The sequence below is a fragment of the Typopeltis vanoorti genome, chromosome 17 (genome assembly GCF_054136105.1).
Source record: "Typopeltis vanoorti isolate ZY-2024b chromosome 17, IOZ_Tvanoo_1.0, whole genome shotgun sequence".
In the NCBI taxonomy this organism is placed as follows: domain Eukaryota; kingdom Metazoa; phylum Arthropoda; class Arachnida; order Uropygi; family Thelyphonidae; genus Typopeltis; species Typopeltis vanoorti.
The window spans coordinates 103,468,533-103,478,617 of NC_143565.1; positions in this window are offsets into that span (position 1 = coordinate 103,468,533).

The following is a 10,085-nucleotide window of genomic DNA, read 5'->3' on the forward strand; positions in this document are numbered from 1 at the left end:
GTGTGTTAATTCCAGATTGGACCACTATTACATATCTCAAAATCTTACATGTTTTCTAACTCAAACGGCTATAGACAATACAAGTATATAAGCAAAATTTCGGATCACTCGCTGTAGTAATGACTATGCAATTTCCTAATGAATCTTTTCATGGTCCTGGATACTGGAAATGCAATCCAACCATTTTTGAAGACTGTAATATTAAACAAGAACAAAATCAACTAATCACAAAACATATAGAAGAAAGAAACACAGAGAAAATAGATGACTAGTGGGAGAACCTGAAAGTACTATGTAAATTTAAACTCCAAGCCCTTGCAGCCACATTAAAACAGCAAAACAGAGAAAAAATTAGAAAGTTATTCAAATTAATCAGAATCTTTCAAAAAGGAAACAACAACAATAACATACCTCAGATCCAACAAACTGTTCAACAATATAAGCAAGAAATAGTATTCCTTGAAAACAAGAAGACATAAAAACACAGTCCTTGAAGGCAAGGATAAAGAAAATAACATCAGAAAATTAGTTCACTCGTACATTTTATAACCATTTTTTAAGATGACAGGAAAAACAAAAATATCGAAGTGATAAAATTTAACAACGCAGTCTCCGCCACAAAAGAACACATCATTGAGGCCTTCCAATCTTACTACACCAATCTTTACTCAGCAGAACCAGTTGATAAATCATTGTGGCCTAGCCTGTTAGATAAAACTCCTATCTTGACTGATTCCCAAAGAGAGCTGCTAGAGAAACCCCTCTCGCTGGTGGAACTAAACACAGCACTGAAGTCATTTAAGCAGCATTCTACACCAGGAATTGATGGCCTTCCTATAGAATTTTATAAAGAATTCTGGCCAACTCTTGGCCCAGCCTTACTGAGCATCCTGGAATATTGTATAAATAACGGAGATTTGACGGAATCCCAAAAGGTGGGTATCGTAACACTTGTGCCAAAGAAAGCAGATTTAAAAGAAGTCTCCAATTGGAGACCAATCACATTGCTTAATTCTGATTATAAAATCTTGGCGAAATGCCTCTCAACCCATCTCTCCCAAGTTTTACCATCCATTATTCAGAATGGTCAAGCATGCTCTGTACCTGGTAGAGGAATGTCACATAATATCCTTTTCCTCCGAGATGACATTGGGTATTTAAAGGTATAAAAAATTACCTGCGATTTTAATTACTTTGGATCAAAGTAAAGCTTTTGATTGGGTATGCCATGAACTGTTGTTTCAAACGCTTTCCTCCCATGGAATTGGTCCAAACTTTCTTCATCAGCTTAAAACATATCGCAACCCAATCAGCCGTATCTCCATCAACGATATTCTCACAGGCTCCGATCAGGATTACTCGGGGAGTCAGACAAGGTTGTCCGTTATCTCCAATCCTGTATGTAGTATACATAGAAATTCTAGCTAACCATATTAGGCATAATAGAGAAATTAAAGGCATAGAGCTCCCGCAGTCAGTGGGTCCTGCACTGAAATGTCTTATGTATGCTGACGACATCACTATAGTTATCTGCAACGAGCAATCAAAGGAAGGTCTTACCAATTCTTTAAAAACATTTGAAAAAGCCTGTTTCCAGAATTAACCACCAAAAACCTGCACAGTTGTTGCTGACTGGATATTGGGAAGAGATAAAATCACCTGTTCCTCCAGTCAAAATTCTAGGAGTTTGGTTCAATAATGAAAACACCTTCTCAAACCAATAAGAAATCCAGGACAAGCTAAACATCAGAGATAAGTGGAATTCGACCACCATGGATTACTGGGGTAGGGCACAAATCATTAAACAGCTCATGTGGACTGTCATTTCCTACCACATCGCACCGTTTATTTTCACCAAAACATGTTTAAAGCAGTTTGAAACAATTATGTTCAGATATCTGAAGAAAGAACAAAGGGACAAGATTAAAAGAATTAAGATGTCGAGACCGACAGAAGAAGGTGGTCTAAACATCCCACTATTATCGGAAGCCATCTCAGCAATCCAAGTGGATGAGCTCAAGAAAATTGTGGTCAATCCTTCCCACGTTGGTCATGGCCTTGCAAAATACTGGCTAGGTTCCAGATTCTGCAAATTGTTCAACCTAAAGTACACAGGACCCTAGGTGATTTTTCCTTCCAAGGAATATCAGAACGTCATAGAGACCATCAAGAGACTTACCCCACATCTTCAAGATCCAAATCTTTCTCCCTTCATAAAAGGGAGAAAGATTTACAACATTCTAAGAAACCTCAAAGACCTGGAAAATGTGACGCAAAAACAAAAATGCACATGGAAGAATAATACGCTGAATATCTTGTATGCAACGAGGAAACAGCTGAATTTCAAAATTTACACATAGGATTCTCCGGTTAACCATCTGGTTTTAAAATGGAACAAGTGAGCGATAGATAAATGTGTCTTTTGTGAAGAAAGTGAAACCATTACCCATCTTTTTTATGACTGTTTCACGGCTCAGGCAATGTGGCGCTTAGTTGGGGAAAGATTCAACATCACAATCTCTCCCAATCTGGTGCTTTCTTTAATAGATTTACCCTCTAACATCTCCAAAACCCAATGTAAGCTCCTGTTGTTTACCATCATAGAGTTTCGTTATCATATTTGGAAGATACGCAATGTAGCATACTTTCAGAAGTGTAGGAAAGGTTTGCCGGATGTCATTAGGAGCTTTCAAGCAAGCCTCAAGAACTATCTATCGATGAAGCTGGAGAAGTTGGGTCTGGCGAATTCAGAAGACAGTGGTGTACACCAAATACCTTGAGTTATCTTTGGAACAGCCAGATAAAGATAAAGATTTAACTTAAAAAATTAACTACTTTCATTAAAATAACCTAATCGTACTGTCACCTTTCTAAATTGGCTAATTTCTCTCATTTCCTTAACTTAAAACATCTATGTTAACTCTAACAGTGAGTTCGTCTTATACACTCTTCCAACCAATGAAGTGTCATGCTGAGGTTGGCAAACATTTAAAAAAACCTTTAATTTAGGTAATAGTCAGAAAATCAGGTGCTACTGCAACCCCATTGGAGTGGTTTTTTCCACCACCCAATGAAATGCAGTTTTAGTCCAAAGTTCAGGTCTAACGGATATTAGAATCTGTTCTCTTAAGGTCACCTACCTTGTAGAGCTGTTCAGCTATAAATCAGAAATGATGACTAGGTGATGCCGTATCGGTACTAGTATGATCTGTTCTTATCAGGTTGACGATGATATCAACCCTTCAACTGGAAGCCTAGGCTCCAAAAGGCCAAGATCTAGATTCGAAAGTTGTGATAGTGACAAGTCACAAGAAACTGAACGTAAAAAAAAACAGTAAAAAATTCAAAAATCAGGTACCCTACTCCAAACACCAGTAATGAAGAGGCCAACTGTATTAAAAATAGTCACCATAAATATCCAAGGATTTAATAATAATAAAAAGCAATTCTGGCTACAAAACTATATGATCTGCCATAATTGGGATATTGTTTTCCTTCAGGAGACCTACATTAACCAATTAGTCCATTAAAAACATCAAAAATAATTTTAAAACCAAAACGTTCTGGAGTTTTGGAACTAACAGAAATACAGGAGTAGCCATTCTTTTGAATCCAAACTTTAAAGGAAATATTCTCTGCTCTAGAAGGAGACCAAGAAGACAGAATTATATCTGTTAACATTAAAATTAACAACTATAATATTAAACTGATATATACGCCCCGACTGATTGTTATCTATATGGATCACATTATGAAGGAAAATTATATTAAATCTGATATCAAAATTGGTGATATTAATCTTAGCTCTTTACTTTATGGAAATATTATACTTCTGAATATATACAGCACAAGTCTGCAAGATTCCCTGTTTAAGTTCAATAACTTGTAATAAATTTTGTATGAAAATTAATAAGAAAAAGGCAATGGAAAATATGCAGAAACATTGAAAACATCAACTCAGCTATTTAGGCAAATATTTTGCGAAGATGGTAAATTAAATATGGAAATAGACAACAGAATTGGTAAAGCTGGTATGGTAGGAAGCCAGCTGAATAAATTTATGTGAAATAGGAAAGAAATTAGTCAAAACACTAAATTAGCTGTATACAAGACATTGTTCAAACCAATTTTAACTTGTAGATCGGGGAGCTGGGTTAGAAATAAACTCTTGATCAAAGACTGGAAACCTCTGATAGGAGAGTTCTGAGAAAGATTAGTGGCATGAACAGATGGCATCAATAGCAGAATCACATCAATAATGACAATGTTAGGGAAGAACTCGCAATTGTTAGCATTCAGGAATGTGTTGGTAGAGCTAATCTCAGGTGGTATGGTCACTTGAACAGAATGGGAGAGAAAGATTAGCAAAACAAGGTATTCTTTGCAAAGTTGGCAGGGAAAGACCCAGAAGAAGACCAAGATGTATATGGATTGATACAGTAAAAAGAGCATTAAAAGACAAAAATATAAGATCTGATAATATTGAAGTCTTGACAGATAACAGGTTAATTTAGAGGAAAATTGAGTAAAAGTTTGTAATGGTGTAACTTTTTCATGTACTATCATAATTATCCTATACACTCCCTGAGGGTACATATATCATTTTAAATTTCATTTAAACAAGCTGATTAAAGACTAGAGATCCAGATATGAATTCTGAGCAAATTTATAATCTGACACAGCTTATTCACTTTATACAAAATGGCTAAAAGAACAGCAAAAATAGACAATGTCATGATGGCACGACCCAAAGGAAGAATGAGGTCTAGATAGAATTATCAGACTGAAATGCAAGCTCTGAGAGTATACCTGCCAAAAAGCATTTCCTTGGAAGAAAACTGTTAATAGGAAATTAGTAATAATATAAACTTAATATTATAGTAATACATTATGCACCCTCAAGGGATGTCATGGATTAATAACAATGATACTGATAAAAGTATTCTAGATTAACAAACCAAATAAGAGATAAGTAACTAGCAGTAAAGCGAATATTTACACTAGATTCTGCTGCATCTAGTATTCCATGTAGATTGGTGTCTCTTTTCACCGAATCAGAAACAGACACCTAGATCCTAACAGACAGAATTTATTTTTCGAAGTTAATGGATGGAGCATCTTGGCTCTAATATTGGTGTCTAATATGCTTAATATCAGATAAGGGCCACAAAATTCAATGGTTTTGAAATTTCTACAATAGTTTCTAGAAATTACAAATGAAAGTTTGGATGATAATTACTTAATATAGTTCAAGTGCCTCCATAGTAGAGTTGGAAGAATGAGGGCACAATGTACCCCTTCGATTACAAAATACCAAAGTTTAGTATTAATACAGAACAAGCATCAATTACGCGCTTGTTAGTCAATTTCAAAGGTGGTAGACAAATTCCAAAGACCGGTAAGAGACCACTCCATACACACACCTCTGCTTGTTGGAAATCTGAGGTGGCTTGAAAAAGTTCATGCTTCAGTCTCTAGAGCAGAAATTCCTGATCAAGTAAAAAATAAAAATACAACAAACTAAAAAAATTCTTAGTTCACACATGGTGTTAATATAAGTTTACAACTTTTCATAGGTAGGAGTAGCATAAGAAAATTAAATCCTTTTAACAAATCGAAATTAGTAAACTAATCACTCAATTCTTTATGGAAAAGCCGGCCTGGTTGGCCGAGTGGGTAGTACAATCTGCTCTCCGGCCGGTTCAAATTCACTCTCCGGTGAAAGGCTGCCGGTTCAAATCCCGCGGTGGGCATGAATGGATGTTTGCGATTGTCTGTGAAAATACTAATGGTGGTCGGCGGTGGAGATGATGCGGTTCGGTGTAGTTGGTACCCTACCTCGCTGACGAGTCTTTGAATTCCTTGGAGGTATCACGTAATAATAATAACTTTCTTTCTTACTCTTCTATCTTTTACAGTGTCGAGGTTTTTTATTCTTACAACAGTACCCATAGGACACACCAGGAGGCATGGGGGCCACCATAAGGTGGCCCCCATGCCTCCTGGTGTGTCCTATGTCTATAGATGCGTGTGTTCACGGGGCCGGTTTGGCTGTTCTGGGGAGGAGGAAAAAACCGGGTGGAAAAAACTCCCTACCACCGTATGAGACTGCTAAGTCACCTTTCCTCACGTCACTGACGGGAATTGGTCTTTCCGACCAAAAGGCTTCGTCTATAACGACTGAGCTACGGAATCTCCTTAATAATAACATGCTCCCAATTATAGTAAGATATTTTTAATTTGAGTTTCATGCTACAAAAAAGTTAACATTATTGCATTACCGTAAATGTGACTAGGTTAATCTTGCATCTAAAGCAAACTCCAAAATTCCACATACTACTTATAAATAGTCTAAGACAGTATCTAGGCACAAAAATGTTCATTAGTTCGTAGTTTATCCTAAATTTGAGCAGGCTAGTAAAATAAACTTATTCGTTATTGAAATTGAAACGATATAATTGACTATACAGTTCCGTCTCTTCTCATAAAATCCGAGACGTTCTTACCTGGACAGAAGTATGTTTCTTTAGATAAACTTACTTACTCCATGACGAATTCCTTTATATTCTCGAGCATAACTAACGATACAACTTTTGAACATTCTACATGATTGCAGTCCCTTAAGAGTTTTGAAGTAAAAGATTTCTTCTGAAAAATCAAACAAATTAAATATATATTCCACTACGTATTACTTACTTGCTCCTGTTCAGACTCAGCAACATAATTTTTATACATTCTACACGGAACTATCAAGCAAAAGTACATCAATTAAAGCCACGCTTTTCACGACATTAACTCAACAGAAAGAAAATAAGAGTCGACCTCGACATGAAAAGTTATCAACCTATCACTTTATCTCTTATAAAATCGTGATTCAATTAACCAATACAAAAGTGGCTATCTATTTAACATTCATAACTCCGCCTACATAGCATCTGTCTCTGCGCATGCCTTAACTATGTTATCAATTCTCTCTCTTCCCTCCACCTTCCGCCATTTTTTTGTAGTATTCACTTGTTGCATAAAGCTATAGTCAGATGACTTCAATAAAAAATATATGCAATTTTTATAATAATCTTATATTATTAAAATTTTATTTATTTACTTATTTTTGCAGAACTTTTAATATTTTAAAGCGAAACTTTACAACATGAATTCAATTCAATACAACATAACAATGTTTATTTTCTAAAGGCCCTATGTGTTGAACCTTGAGCCGGTGTGGCTAAAGAAAATAAGCATTGCTATGTTGTAATTAGAAGAGCTACATAAAAATTTTAAATAGAACGTTTTAATTAATTCAATTTTTTTTTCAAGGAACAATTTTTAGAATTAACACAATGTAGTCTGCAATGTTGTTTGAGAATATTAAAAACAGTTATATTTTAAGGGACATAAATAATTAGACTATATGCGATTTTAGCAATCCAGTTTTTGTCTTTCCTTCCATTTATTCACATACAAGGTAATCTAGGATTTTCCTGAATGAATTTCGCAATATGTTTGCCAAATATGATAAGAATGTTATTGAGAATTGGCGATTTATTGTTTGTTTCTGAGTAAACACATATGCAAAATAAGTGGAAACAGTATAAAAATGATGTGTGAGAAAGTAGACGAAAATAAGCAACGTCGTTTTACAAATCAGTTTACTGTACACAAGTCGCCTGTAGGGTGATTGAAGTCGTTTTTTGCCTGTCGGTTTGATCTAGTTTTCTTCATTAAAATAAAAATGATATGGAGCACACTGCGGTATTAGTTACATGGATTATAAAAGGTATAAAGTATGAATTTGAGTAATTCTGTTCGTTAGTTATGACATTGCTATCCTAAATGGATTTTTAAGTCTCCTAGTTTCCAGATAATATTAATAAAAATATTACCATGGTGTGTACATGAATTTTTTCAGCTATTGTAAGCTGTATACATTTGTATATAAAATAATACACTGAATTAAAGAAAAACTAATTAAAATATTTATTTTCTCGCTAAATGAAATATTTTACTCAATAGTAAACAATAAATCTTCATAGCGTCAAATTGTGAATAATTTTCTAGCAACAATAAATGATATTTGTCTTCTAACGGTATTTAAGTAATCCCTAAATCCTTTTGACAGGATTTAGGGATTACCTAAATACCTTTTAATTAGCGTAGCTGAGCTGCCTGCAAAGCTGATTAAATTTTTGTGATGTTCATTAATCTTGATTCATTTAAGCACGTGTAAAGTGGTTTATACTTTTAAGCCAAGTAGTGAACATAATACGTTTGTACTTGGCATTATTTTTGTAGTTATGTTAAGTTACCAGTTCATTTCACAAGATGGTTATTTTTATGGTGATTTTTTGTATGCTAAGTTTAATGACATAATATTATGATGACTGAAACAGGTAAACAGTATTAAAAAAATAGTAACGTGTCTTATAATTGGGGATTTCCAACTGAGTTACAAAAATGAATGTGGAAATTGTAAGAATCTTCCCATACGCTGAAGAAAATATCGAGAAATATCAAACAAGATGCATTCTGAAGAAATAAGTCGACATTTTACCAGATTTTTAAACATCCACAAATATTTGAGAATATAATCATCCTGTCCATATTTTATTTACAGATTTTAGAAAAGCATATGTTAGCATTCAGAGAGAAGGCTTTTATGAAGTATTAAATGAATTTTAAATATATAAGATAATAAATTTAATCTTATAAATTTAATTTTATAAATTTAAAAAATATATAAGATAATAAATTTTTAAAAACATAAGATAATAAATTTAATCAAAATTTGCAAGTTATATCTGATCCCGTGGTATTAAGACAGAATTGAATCAAGGAGATGCCCTTTCGTTTATCCTATTTAATTTAGCTTTAGAAAAATTTATGAGAGAAAGTGTAAAAGCTAAGACAAGTAATATAGTACAATCCGCTTATTGTGATCGCGGATAATATTATCAATCGGCTATTGTTATCAAAATCAGTCGTTCCCAAAACACACCATTTTATATCCTTTCTTTAATGTCATCAGCCGGTTATTGTTATCGAAAAGCGACTGTCCCAAAGTGTTCACAATATGCGGCGTCTACTGTATTAGGATATGCAGATGATATTTGCCCAGTTGGAGAAAAGTCTGAGGACAATTAGAATAACACTCAGAAAACGCAAAAACTTATGAAAAACTAGGATTACAAATAAACTGAATAAAAAAAACGAATATTTATATAAAATCAGTTTACCATCGATAACCTGAAATTTTAACATACTACTTCCTTTGGAACATTGAGTAATCAATTTCATAAATTGAGCATTTTAAAATTTCAGGTATCTTGAGTAAGATAACAAAATCAGTACTACTTCCCTTGGAACATTACCTGTTCCAAGGGAAGTAGTAATTTTAAAATACTCAATTTATGAGTATTTTAAAGAAGACGAAACCGTAATCAAGAACTATACTAATTCTATACATCCCCACTACTAACTGGAAATCAACGCTTGGAGACTGAGATGACTTGGACATGAGAAAATAATAGCTAAACAGTCAAGATGATGTCTGACTGATGGAAAGCGACGTAGAACAAGACCACTGCAACTTTGGTTGGATAACATCGAAAAAATATAGCTGATATGAGAATCCCGGAAAAGTTCAAGGCAGAAGAGAGTAAAAGAAGATAGTACTTGCAGCAAAGAACTTCTTTGTTCAGTAATCGAGAAGAAGAAATGATTTCCAAGTAAATATACAAATAACGTATAAAAATAACAATAATTGTCACCACATCATTACCATAAATAGCAGTTCCTTAGCCGATCTGATACAGTCATATCCGGTTTGCTACCGCACTTTATGAGTACTATTTTCATTTTATTTTATTGTTTTTTAGTGTTTTCACTCTGTAAAGGAACACATAAGTGCTATTGTTTATTATTAATCATTTTGTGCAATAAATATTTTCTTCCAAAAATAAAAGTATAAAGTGCGATATTTAAAAACATGTATTCCCTTTACACTCTTCCAATTTTAATTTTGAAATTTTTCTCTGTGCAGGATTATATGAATCACAAAACAAGTGATCCCTGTATAAATTACCGTT